Here is a 13,800-nt window from a genome sequence, read left to right on the forward strand (position 1 = left end):
TGTGTATTTCCACTCAAACTATACTGACTTTAATACATGGAAACAGTAGACTGATAATTATTTTTAAATAGTACCAAAAATGAAAACTCCAACCCAATATAAAATAAAATTATAAAGTTGGCACCTACAGTGGTTAGATGGATTTAAAAAAAAGAAAATCCTAATTTCTATCTGCAAACTAGTAGTGTGTTGCCCCTTGGCTATGTGAGTGCTAATCCTGAGGCCCGGAGGCTGAATTTGCAATGAGGAGTCACGAACTCTGGATTTAAGCACGTATATTTGTTTTAGAAAAGGGGTGGGCGCTCCCAGTTTGCAGCCAGCCCCTTGCTCCAGATCCCGGGGTCCAAGGAAGCTACACGAACACCCAGACTGGTGCCTAGTGCCTGCCTCTATTTCAGCGTCTTGAAGGGCCGTCGTAACTCCAGAGCGTTTCTCCCGCAGACTGAAAGCGGGCTGCAAGGATGTGCATTATGTGTATTAGCACCACCTAGTGACTTCTGCCATTCCGTACATCCCCAGCAAAGATTCACAAAGGGCAGATGAGCCGTCAGCTCTGTTGCCCCACTCTTTTTGATTTCTACACAGCGGATTTTGGAACCACTGGCTCCCAGAGAGCCGCCTAAACAGATTTCTGAGCCTACTGGTTAAAGTGAGTGCATCAACAGTGCCCAACTAGGTGTGCATTGCTAGGTATGCTGCCTGCTCCCCCTTCCTGCATCATGAGTGTGGATGGGCAAAATCCAGAATACTTCCAAAGGCCGGGGCAGGAAATAATGCCCCAGACATGGGGATATCTCTGCTGTTTGCTGTCCCACAGAAGTGCCTGCAGGGTTATCCCTCCTTCTGTGGAGGGGAAGGGAAGCTACGACGCCTCATTAGCAGCACTGCCCCAAGGCAGAGGCAGGGGCCTCTTCCCCGAAGCTGGGTGGGTGCTCACACACCTTCAGTCCACTGCATTCTTCTAGATTAATGGATCAGGGAGAAATGGAGCCTAATAAGGAGTACCAGGTGTTTCTGAATAGCACGTTTTCTTGCATGCCAGCCCAAGCATTCCTCAAACTCTATCCGCCTTTATTGCTTGCTTGTTTCTAAGTAATTTGTGAATTAGATTAAGATTAGTGATGGAAAAAGAAATTCTCCAAATCTGCAGAAATAATTGCCAGAGTCTCACACTGACAGCTACAGTTGCATTTCTCTCTTGTACAGAAGGATCAGACTTGTGAAGAATTGCAAAAAATGATGCACTGTGCATACACACAAATGGGCTTGTTACAGTAAGCCTTGTATCAGAAACTTTTAGCAAGTCTCCAGCTATTGGCAGGTGAAATGATTTGTCCCATGCACCGCCTAGTGTAACAGCTCAGCATAACACAGCATCCATCCGGAGTGATAGCAGGATGCGTCCCAGTGCTGTTTGCTTGCTGCATCACCACAGCTTCAGAGCACCTGCCTGGCATTAATCACTAATGATAATTACTAATTGGTAGTAATCATCTGTGAGCAATGCTGTTCCCTTGCTGCTCAGAGGGGAGAATGGTGCTTGCCTCCACAGGTGCTGCTTTTTTGAGAGGTGTCTGTTGCAAAATGTAGGTTCACCCACAGCCTCCTACTGTCCTGCCTTCTACACAGCTGATGGTAGAGAATTTCCTGATATTTAAGTGGGGAACTCCCAGCCATACTCTGCCTGGAGAATTGAAATGTTGATCTCCTTGAAAGTAAGGTGTGAGTCTTGAAAAATTATTTGAGGGGGGAGAGGACCTGACTTGATTTACCTTCTGAAACCTCTGCTGGAGAAAAGGAAACTCGGCAGAGGAACTGAAGGGAGATAAAAAGATGAAGTGCAGCAGGAATAAGAGAGGAAGAGGGGATAAATATTATGTAAGTACCCAAGTATTACCTTTTTTTTTTTAAAAAAAAAAAAAAAGTGTTGCTATTAAAAAATCTTACCAGTTAGCATTGTGCTCTTTCTTATAAGCTAAATAACACAGATTTTACCTTTGTCCTATTCACCTGCAGCCAGGTTTCAGATTTTGGTGGCCTGTTCAATGAAAACTTCCTTTTTTAAGAGTATACTTAAAAATGAGAAGCAAAGCCCCAAATGGTGCAGTTCAAACATGATAAAGTGAAAGCAACGTGAAGGTTTCCTGCAAGCTCTTCTTTTTGCTGCTTGAAGAGCTGTTAACGTAGAGAAGGTCAGCAAGGCTGGGGGGGGGGGGGTGGAATCAGTGAAAGAACTTGCCCCAGGTGGCAATGGCAGTGTCAGAAGACATATGAAGATGCCATTTCAGGAATGCTTAAGGAAGTTTAGTGTTGTCACAAGCCTAAATCCACCCTGTGCTTTTTACCTCCTAAGTCCAGTGATGCTTTGCAGGAGTAACTCTTCCCAGTGGATGGGCAGAGGTTGTCAAAGATGTATTAAACTGCTTGGCATTTTTCTTTGATAGAATGATGTAGGTGAACTTTCTTTGTAATGAGCAAAATGCAGAGAAAATTATTGTAACAATGAATTCTCCAAGACTTTGTCAAAATGGTTTTGTTTTGTTTTTGTCCAGAAACTCCTGAGGTCACTATCAGAGCTTCATCTCCCTTGGCTCAACTTTCTATCAGACCTGCAGCCCTTACAGTACATGCAACTACTCCTGTGTCTGTCTCCCTAGCATACTTACACCTACTAAAGCTTAGAATTATGTGGTTTCTGCTGACTGTTTCAGATGCTACGTTCCCAAGCTGAGCCCTCCACTCTGCAACAACAGCTTCTCCAGTGTGTAACCAGTTAGGTGTTCTCTCGCCTCGCCGAAGTACATACAGTTGCAATCCAGTCTTTCAGTGATGTAGGAATCCCCATGGGTGCTTTCCAGTGCCATCAGGTCTAGCACTTCAGATTTTCCCAGTGATATAACTTCATTGGTAGAGTTCTTTTCAGGTGATATCAAAGCAATGGTCCCGTCCGTCGCCCCCCCCCCCCCCCCCCCCCAACAACAACAACAAAAGAAATGCAGGATGTAGTTGCTTCTGTTGCTCATTTTCTTTAAACAAGCTAAAATCAGAGGTGGAAAGGTAGTTCTGTATTTCTCTGTGAATGGGTCTTCTGCTCACAACAGCAGCAGAGGCTTCATGCCAGAACTTTAACAAAAAGCTTCCTGAACAGATGGGATTGCTGCCATATTTAGAGAATATTAACCTGTCTGGTTGCACAGTGAACTGCTCAATATCTCCAAGCTTCTGTTCAGGGCATGAGTGGGACAGAGTGAGCAAGGCAACTACCTTCCTTTGTTTTTCCTGTACTTTTTTTTTTTTTTTTTTAAAAAAAAAAAGCACAACTTGATGCAATTCCATTTGTCTTACAGGTACAGACACATTACATCACAACTACACCTGTCTTAGGTTACTGTTTTCCATGTTTTGCCTACTTGATTAAGGAAAAATAAGCCTATTTCTATTCCTTAAAGGTACCTAGCTGTCTTGCATGGTTAACTTGTTCCTTTTCTACTATATAGCTAAGTTTACAGAAATCCTTCACATGCCTCTTAGTGAAGGTCATATCTTCAGCTCCGTATCACATAGGCAATGAAATGCTTGCCTCAAACCACCAATGCAAAATAATCCTGCTGTTCTCTCATGTTCTGCATAAGCAGTTCCTATCCCTTTGGGCTCACCCACCTCTGAAAGGGTGAACTCAAATAAAAATCAATATTTATAGTGTATTAGCAGTGTATTAGACTCAACCTGTCAGATGATGGGTATTCTCCATATTCTATCTGTCAAACATTCAATATTTTCATATGAATGAGTTTAGGGATTTACTGTTTTATAGGCTCTTCATCCCCCAAAGAGTATCTGATACCATGTCCCTGAGTGTTGGAATTTGCATATTCATTTGAGATGTGTGACAGATCTGACAAACAGCAAGTACTTATAGGCAGGCAACTTCCTAGGGATTATGTGCATGGGGATGTTTCATCTACCAGCATAGAAATGAATGGTGTTCACCACAACTGTTCCTAGCCTTCTTGCTTCCAGAAGCAGCACACGAATTGTTAGTGAAGTGAGTTCAGGCTGATCATTTTGGAGCAGTCTGTGCCAAATTTCTTAGTGTGAACTATGATACCTGAGGTTGGTTTTGCTCCTCTTGATCTAGGACCCACCCCCTCATCCCCACCACTGGCTACACTTCATTAAGATGTTACATGTACTCTAGCAGTCTCCTTGGAGGATATAGCTCTGGTATCGGGGCTGACTGGCTCCATGGGTAGCACTTCATAAGGCCTCTGTGGATACATGCAGTTAATAGAACAGCCTGATCAAAGTACAAATGGGTTTCCCATGCTTTTCCATGAAGACTAGTAGTCCCCTTGGGATCAGTGTGCCTTTTGGTCACGTAAGATGCTTCTTAGCTTGCCTGTAAGTAAATGTTGAATATGCATGTGTGTGACTGTCACAGTGATGGCATCTCAGTTTGGTCCAGAAGATCTTTATCACTGAAGTAATATTCCTAAGTTTTGGTGGGAAGGTATTGACACATTTAGCAACAGAGTCTAAAGCAAAGCCTGCTGTATGTCTCCAGCTGTTTTTTTTATGCAAGTACTGAAGAACTGACCACTCTCTAAGGAGATTTTCAGAAAGAAAGGACGAGGGTTAGTTGGGCCTTTTGGTCACATGCTTACAAGTGGCTTTGCAAACCAAGCAGATAATGCAAGCAAGGTTAAAAAGCTGTCTCTCCTTCCACCAAAACTACAGCAGGTAAGAATAGTTGATGCTTTTTTTTTTTTTTTTTTTTTTTCCCTCCCCATCCTTCTGCTGGGGTTCTATCAAAACCTTGAATTTCAGGTTCTTTGGCTGCTCTGGATTACAGCAGGATTCCCTGAAACAAGCTAGGAAAGCTGTGGTTCCTGTTAGGTGGCCTAGAGTCTGCATCTCTAGCTGTATAAAACCTGCTCCCTGCCCTGGGCTGCTTTCTAGCTCCAACTGCTGCCTGGGTGCCTCAACCTGACCAGTGGCTAGGAGGCACATCTGCTTGGTTCAGAAAGACTAAACCTCCCCACCGCCAAGGCAGTTCTGCGTGCACGTGTCCCCCCTGACAGCCCAAGTCTACTGTGAATGTCAAGAAGTAGCTCAGTTGCAAAAATGCTCCTCTGAGGTAGAACCCTGCAGATGATCTACTCTTTCTCCCCTTTTTGTAGCTTTTGCATTTTATCACATTACCACTAGCTGGAGTTAAAACTTGTGGCTTCCTGTATGTGTGGCGTGTGTGTGCGTGTGTGTGTGTGTTCCCACCCTTCTCTTCAGGCAGCTCTCAGATTTGAGGAAAAGTATTTCTAGAGAAGGGAAGTGAGAGAAGGGCACTGGAACAATCCTGATAATTTTCAGATCTCTGGTTTTATACTATATGGCCTTCAGATGTCACTGCAAGCTCTCTTAAGAAATGTCTGGCAACGCCCTGCATAGAAAGACCAATCTGAGCAAGGACCCTTCTATTTCCTTAGGATTTGGACCAATTCTTCTGTCACTGTGACAATGTGGAACTATAGTACTGCTCTTCACTTTTTGGTGGTGATAAAAGGCCTGTAGCCTTGCTTAATGCTATGATTGACAGTGGGAAGGTAACAACTGAAATACCTTTGCAATAGGGGAAACTTTTCAGTCAGAACTTAATATTAGTGCTAATGCTTAGTGCTAGCTTGGCACCTTAAATTTGTAAATGGAAAGGAATAACAACATTTGCTTATCTTAATTTGATTAAATAAATATTTAGCAGCTTCATTTTTCACCTTCACATTCCATTTTAATCATAGTTTAATTTTATACAGTAATATTCCTTTCAAAGCAATTATCCTACTTTGAGAGGATGGGGGGGGGCTCCAAAGTTACTCAAACTGCTGAGTGTTTAACCCTGAGAAGCATCATCCCAGTCTGCTGTGATCATGTGTGACCATTCACATATCTACTCCAGCCTTTTTTTCAGATCAAGGATTACCTTAAACAGGTAGAGCCCTTCATTTGCCAATGCCAACAGTACTGGGGGGGTGGGGGGGAAGGAAATAAACACAGGAACCATCATTTCTTTTACCTTTTAACTTGTTCCTCTGTACTCTAATGTATGACAGTATTTACCCTGAAGTACATAACCTGTAACTTCATGTTAATGCACTCATGGCCACTGCCAAAACTCCCTTTGATTTCAACAGGAGGTCTGTCAGACCAAAGAATCCATGATCAGACGTGCAGTGTCATACGTGATAAAGTACAGCTAGTAAAGGAGCTGAGTTGATGCAGACAGAGCACTTCTGTCTGCAGCGTTTATCATTCTTAGTTGCTATAAGGAACCAAAGCTCCTTATGCGTGAAAGAAACTTCAAGAGAATTAGAGGTGGAAAGGTGAGAAGATCAGTTCTTAACTTTAATGCTTATTTTTCCTTTTGTATGAAGATTTTTTTCCCTCTTTTTATTCAAGTTACGTACTGCAAAGAATCCCACCTAAAATGGAAAGCTAGGCAGGAAACTGAAAGAAATGGAGAATTCTTGTTATAAAATATGAATATAGAAATATAAAATAAACCTCTGAAAGCCTGGTGGGGGTGGGAAGTAATCTGTTTCCTAAATCCTTTAAATTGGAAGCTGAGTGGATTCTTTTAAAGCAGGGAAGGTCCAAATAAGACATTTCCTTTAGGTCACTGCTACTGCAAGATAAAGCTTTTGTGCTGTGCTTCAGTTTGGACCCAGGTCTGTGAACTGTTCCCTTCAGGCTTGAAGTGGTTCTTTCATATCCTTATATTCTCAAAATGCCTGAACAAAAATGCACAAGTGTATATGGAGAGGACAGGGAAATGAGCCATGTGTTGCCATTCCCAGACAGCTTAAGTTGAACAAAGTCAGGTGAAGGTTTGCCCATCTCATATAGTCAAGTCAGATTCCATACAGAGTATGTAAGGGTCTAGTAGTGCCTTGAGAGGAAAGAACTGCTGCTGATTTTTCTTTTCTTTTTTTAGAAAGAAAACTAATTGTGGTGTTTAGTTTTGAATTTCAAGTTGAGCCCCAGTTTACCTTTAGGAAATAGCCCATAGGCTGCATTTTTCCTTCCCAATATGGTGGCAAATTTGGATTCAAGGGGAGAAATGGATCAGGAGCTCCAAAAAAAGGTCATTAGTGCCTATATTCAAATAAATATGACCTTGATTAATGAAAAAATGACATGAAAATGTTTTTTACTTGGTGTTTCAGCTGGCCTTAGGTTCCCTTCATACCTTCCTTTGCAGCAGCTGCACAACTCTGGCTTGGCAAATCCCTAAAAAAAAGTAGTTAGAAATGGGGAAAATCACTGCCTAGTTCATCCCCTAAAAAGAACCTCATGTCTACTTTGAGCTTGCATAAACTGGCCTCTTCTGGCATGTGAGCCCAGTCTGAAGCTTTTACTGTAAATCAGAGATCCCTGAGCTTTTGGGGTGCTCAGGTTTGCTTTGTATCATCATGATTTCTTCAGAGAGCGATCCTCCAAAGCCAGCAGTTTAAGGCTTTGTGGTCTTCAGACTGTCTTCCATCACCTGAAATCCACACTGCATGCAATTCAAGCTGACAGCTTTTGATGAACCATCATTATATCTTGGCTGGATACCCAGCCCAGTGAATCATGAAGCTGCCAAATCTTTTCATTATGAACAATTTCTCAAACTTCAGTGGCAATAATGAAGAAGACAGACCTAAAATTGCTTCTTGAAATTCAGCAAATACCTCAAGCACCACATCTGTCTTAAGCAAGCCTTATGAAATACAGAGGCCATTTGGATGTGCAGGTTAAAAGAAAAGCTTCTGTGAAATTCTTTCTCTGAGGACAGGGACATCTGCAGTGAGGTCTCCACTGATACATGGCAGTTGTGCACAGATATGCAGAGCTGTGACTATTAAGTAGATGCAGATGGTGCCTATGCTTCCAAAATCTTCACTAGGATTGAATTTTCATTCTTTACCTGAGATCCAGGAATGAAATGCCTACGATTCAGCATCAGACCTTCCTTGATGAGGAAATAACAGAACTCTGAAGAAGGAAAGTAATGTACCCCATCCCTCCCGACTTTCAAATGGGAGTTCAGTGTCTAATTTCCCTAAGATGTTTGGAAAATTACACAAAAACTGCTATATCTACTGCCAGTATCTTATCTTTCATGATGCCCTATGGGGTAGGTAGGAGTGGATTAAGTATCTTGTGTATAAGGGAAACTAATACAGATTTGCTGTGGTATGTGATGCAACGATATCTGCATAGCTCCACATGGAGCCTTCTTTGACCTAGCAGAGCTTGTAGGAAACCAGAGATTATAAATTGGGTTGAGCATGAACCGACTCTGCACAGAATCATTCATGTCCCTGTTGTCTTAGTGCTCTGGATACATGAAGTGTAGTGCAGGTACTAGGAGCAATCTTTATGTTTCAGCCTGGACATTAAGCAGCGATTAAATAATATACTATCCTGATTAGAAAGGATAAAATCCATTTATCCTTGACTACTACAGTGGTTCAGAGGGACTAGGTCTAGGAATTTGGGTCCATGTTGCATAAAATATCACTATCCTTCTCACCTTGAGTTGGCCCCTGAAGCAGAATTCTTAGTTTTGCCTGGCACTGCACCTGCACTAATGTATAAGCTAATGCTATCCATCGGGGTCAAGTTCATTCCAAAGTCAGATAATTTACCTGTGGATACAGTAAGAGTTGGCTATAGCTTTACCCTGTTGGTTTTTAAAGACCCAATCTGCATGTGCAGGGTGTTCTTTAAGAGCTGACTCTTCAATGACCCATAGCTCTTCTGACTAATGGAAGCATTACCTTTATCTAACCTTTCTGTTCTTGGGTTTTGAAGCCCTAAGACCACCTGAAAATGGGGTTCCTATGAAATAAAGGGAGTATGTTATAACTCTCTGGCCAGATCTGAGAATTTTGTTATATTAACAGACTGTGGATGTTACAAAATTAACACAACTTCAGCTACACAGTACATGCATTGCATGGTATTTCAGATTCTAGGGTGAAAATGCACTAGTACGTGTCTCAGTTACTTGGTCTGGTTTCTGCTCTCACTCTCTTGGTAGTGATCATCCTTTTGAAATAAACATAATGCTCAAAAAATACCACTAAAATTTTGAATTTTACAGGTAAATACAAGAAGGGACAAAGATATAAAAATTCCTTTACTTTTCTCCTACCCATTAAGAGCATGCACCAAATATATGCATTTTAAAGCAGCAAAGTGTTTTTGTTGGGAGGCAAGAAAACTGTGCAAACTTATCACCTGCCAATGGAGTACAAGAAAGTTTCTTGTCATGCATACGTGTGTATCCATTTACAGCAAAATCCTTGTTTGATTCTGTAAGTAGAGGAGACACAAGCCCCTGGCCATAGTAGTTTGGGTGTTTTTCTTTCTGCTCCGAGTATGCAGCAGTGCAGATGTACCTGTCAGGCAGAGCTGCTGAGCCCAGCTCTCCCACTTGCCCTCGTGCTGCGCAGGCACCATGCTGAGCTCATGAATGTGCTGTCCCAGGGCTGGCTGCTCTGCCCCGCGTCCGTCTGTGTGATCCACAGAACGTCCCTGTCCCTTCCATCTCCCTAGGCGGCCTCGGGAGCCGGCTGCGGTCGTGCAAAGTGCCGAGGGCTGCATGAGCATCCTGCGTGCGTGAAGAAACAGCCCCTTCTCACTCTTCATCTTTAAACCACCAAAGGCACAAAATGGGCATGGGAAGGATTGCTAAGAACAGCACACCCAGTGCTAAGACTTTTGTTCTTGCACAGACTTGTGAGTTTGTTCATTTGCATACATATCCAGGCTGACAAAAATCACGGCTCCCTACAACTAGACACAGCAAAGGGGAAAAACAACCAGCCTGTGATCCAGACACAGTTAGACAGAGAAAAAAATCATAAGTAGGTAAAAGTCACAAATCATTTCTCTTTCATATTCCTCTAACTGGGATTGATCTCTCCCTTTCTGAAATTCTGATTGATTTTCAAGATATATAGGGTAAGTTTGGATTTAACAGTCCTGCTATTTATTTTTGGTAGCCCTTGATTTAAAAACAAAACAAAGATAGCTGTTCAAACACTTCTTTCATACAGGCATATGTATATTTGCATGTGTGTGTATATATATGCATGTATATAGACACATTCATAATTATATGTATGGATACAGATACATAAGCTTTTGCCTTCTTTGAAGCTTATCATGTATATTTGAATAGGGATATTTTAAGACTGAGAGCCTTCACTTTCCCATGGCTAATACAGAGATTTCTCCAAAAGTATTAAGTATCATTAACTTACATTAATGCTAAATGTTAAATAATGCCAACTAACAGCAAGTAACTGAGTTGAACAGCACTATGTAATGTGAAAGTGGGATGGAAAACAAACTACTGATCTTATACTACAACGATGCAAAGAAATCTTATAACAGAAAGTGTGTTTTGTAAATTAAAATAGGTCTGACAAAAGAATTTGTTTTCTAATAAAATTGTTCTCTCTGAACAGATCTCTGACCTGATACTTACTAATATCATATTGCAAGTAACATATGTCTGCACTATAGGAAAATTAACTGGCTCACAACATCACAGACCTGAACATACACAAATACAACATCCTAAGCAAGTCACATACTTTATACGGATTTTTTTTTTAATTTTCTCATCTGGTTAAATTGCGTTCAGACAAAAAGTTTGAGTAATTTTTTTGACTTAACATTTATACTCAATAAAGCTATTTTTTTCTGTAATACGATGCTTCTCTAGAGGAGTTGTACAAAGTGGCTTGGCTTTGCTTTGAAATACTGGAAGATGCTTAATCTCATTGTTTATACATAATTAAAGAATCATATGGAAAGTGGAATAATGGAATATGGAATTGCATGAAAATAAAAAAAAACAGCAATTAATCTTAAAACACTGAATTTAATGGTTGACTGCAATGTTTTTGTTTAAGAACTATATTAAAATATTTTAAAATGATGCCTTCCATCAAGATTAGTGTCAGGTCCTTCACCTAGTACCTGTTTGATTTCAGAATAAAGACATTAAAATGCTTCAAACGTTTCCACTGAACTTCACTCCACTGGAAACTGTTTCCTGGCAGGATCTGCAAACGTAGTGACCTATGGGGCATTTTTAAACGACAGCCACCGCGGTTTCAAACTGCACCCGTAGAAATTCCCGCTGAGGAATATGGATAGCGTTATCCCAAGTACCCGTGAGCAGGCATAAAAGTGCGAGCCCTTTCCAGGAGAGCTTCCCCCGAGCTCGGACGCGCTCGGGTGCTAACGGGGAGCGCGGGCTGCTCGAGCCGGCCGCTGCCGCCGCGAGGCCGCGCCGAGGGTCGCCGGGGCCCCCCCAGCCGCGTCCCGCCCGGCCCCGCTCACCTGCGCTGCCGCCCGGCTGCGGCTGCGGCTCCGCGCCCGCTGTCCCGCGTGGGGGACGGGGGTGGCCCCGGCGCCGCTCGGCCCCGCTCGGCTGTGAGCGCCGGACCCGGCTGCTCCCCGCTCCGCTCCGCTCTGCGCCCTCCGCCCCGCGACGCCGCCCGCCCAGAGCGCAGCCCCGGGACCGCCTCCCGCGGCCCCCCCGGCCCCGGGAGCCGCCGCGAGCTGCGGCTGCAGCGGGGGGGGAGAGGGGGCTCCGCCGGAGGCTCCCTTTAATGCACCCTGAAAAGGGGTGTTGCTTTGAAAGTTAAAAAAAAAAAAAAAAACCCACAACCTTCCCTCCAACCCCTTCTTCCCCGACGTCCTTTGCAGCCTCTGACAACCCCCCACCCCGCCCCCGACTCATACGGCCACTCTGGGGGCGGCGGGTATTGATAAAACGACTTAAAATCACCGCTTCGCGGAGTCCTCGCAGGATGCGAATTATGAAGCCGTGTGAGATAGCAAGCGATGTGTGGCACAGCTGGTATGTAAAATATAACCATCAAACGTCTTGTCATAATCAAATATTCCCTAAATCTGGACTAGCAACATTGCTTTTGAAAGATGTCGTTCCATATAAATGCCTTTAACGCCTGGTAGAAAATTCTTATGAACACGTTGACAAATGAAATAGCCCGAGTTATTTGATTAGTGTCCATGTAATCTCAATATTGGCTTGTATTGGGAAGAGAAACGTCAAACCTTTAATGCTTTTGAAAGGATAGATTTTCGCTACAATTAAAGAGTAATCTTATACCAATAAAAAGAGTGAATCACACGCTGCGTGTGCTGTATTAAAGGAATTAAAGAGAGAATATAGTCAAGAGTTTGTGTTTTCTCTAAAAGTTCAGATCAGGCGGAATAGACAACAGTAATTAGTTAACGGGGGTCTATGGGTGCCCCCAGCACCGCGCGGGGCTGCATCTACCGCCCAGCCGGGGGCGGGTTTCTGGGCCCCGGGAGTCTCACTGTGTCCCTGGGAGCATTTTCTGCCGCTGGATAGAGATTCCACAAAGCGAGATTAACTGTTCCCATCGCCGTTCCTAGCGCACCCGCTTACATTCTTGCAGCCAGTACCCAAAGAGAGCTGTAAAGCGTGCGAAAGGGATCGCTAGGCGATTTCACCCGCCTTAGGGAGCACCACATGGATCGCACCTCCTGGAGCACGATGAGCCGGGTGCGGGATGCGGCGGGATGCGCTGAGCAGGAGCCTGGCAAAGGCACCCGGCCCGGGGCGCCCCTTCCCCCTGCCCCCATTAGGCAGCTTCTCCCCCCGCCGCCCGTTTGGGCCCACGGCAGCCCCGGAGCGGCTGAGCGCAAACCCACGCGGTCCCCCGCACCCCCGCGGGGCTGCGGAGGCTCCGTGGGGTCCCCGCCCAGCCCGGAGCCCCGCGGGGGACGCGGGTGGGCCCGGCCCCTTCGCAGGGGAGGGGGCGCAGCGGGACGGGTGACTTGCCGGGGACTGGAGCAGCACCCAGAGAACAGCGCGCACCGGCCCCGATTCTTGTTTGTTTGTTTGTTTTTTCTGCAGTGCCTGTTTTATCCCACTTTGGAGAGCCCGGCACGGTATTTTACGCAGCGATTGGATATCCATCCTGCACCGAGGGACCCCGACGCTGCTGGCACTTGTACTGTGGAGAAGGCGCGCGGGGTGCGCGGCGTGGCCGGGAATCGCGCGCACTGCGGACACTAGTGGGCACCAGCGAGGCCGAAGGGGCGGGGTGGGGGGGGATTCCTGCTGCCCAGCAGCCGCTTGCTCATTTTTTGTGAATGTCAACACAGAGGATGTGGGTTTCTTGTATTTCTCCATGATCTAAGTAATCGCTGGGGCTGAACTGGCCAAAGCATGAGAAAAAAAAATGCCTTTAAAGTAGTTGCTAGCTCAAGCTGCGCGTTCAACTTTTAGCCGTGCTCAAAGCTTAAATGGAGCAAGTGGCTGAAAAAATGGCTGAAAACCAGACGACCCTCTAACCTTTTCTTCATACAAGGGCTGAGCCGGGCCGGGACTCACACGGGTCCCCCCCACACCCGGTTGTTGTGGGGAAGGGTCCCCTTTTCGCTGGTGTTTCGCTCCCGGGGCGGCTTTTGGGGGCCTCCGCTGGGGCAGGCGCCAGGAAGCCCCCCCGGGGGCGGCTCTGGCTTCCTGCCCTCGACCTTGAGTCACGTCCGCGAGCCTCCCCCCAAGAAGCGGAGCGCGACGTCGAGTCCCAACCCCGTCATGCAAAGTGACTCCGGTCGCATCCCTCCCCGTGGCTCTTTTCATTAATTAGGCGCCGTGGCGGGCGCGGGGGAAGGGCTCGGGGCTGGTAATTATTCCAACTTTGGAGACAGCAGCCAGATGCTCCGCGGGGCTGGGGCCGCTCG

Source organism: Tinamus guttatus, unplaced genomic scaffold (genome assembly GCF_059628265.1).
Source record: "Tinamus guttatus ecotype Peru unplaced genomic scaffold, ASM5962826v1 Tinamus_guttatus_pri_ptg000314l, whole genome shotgun sequence".
NCBI classification, from domain to species: Eukaryota; Metazoa; Chordata; class Aves; order Tinamiformes; family Tinamidae; genus Tinamus; species Tinamus guttatus.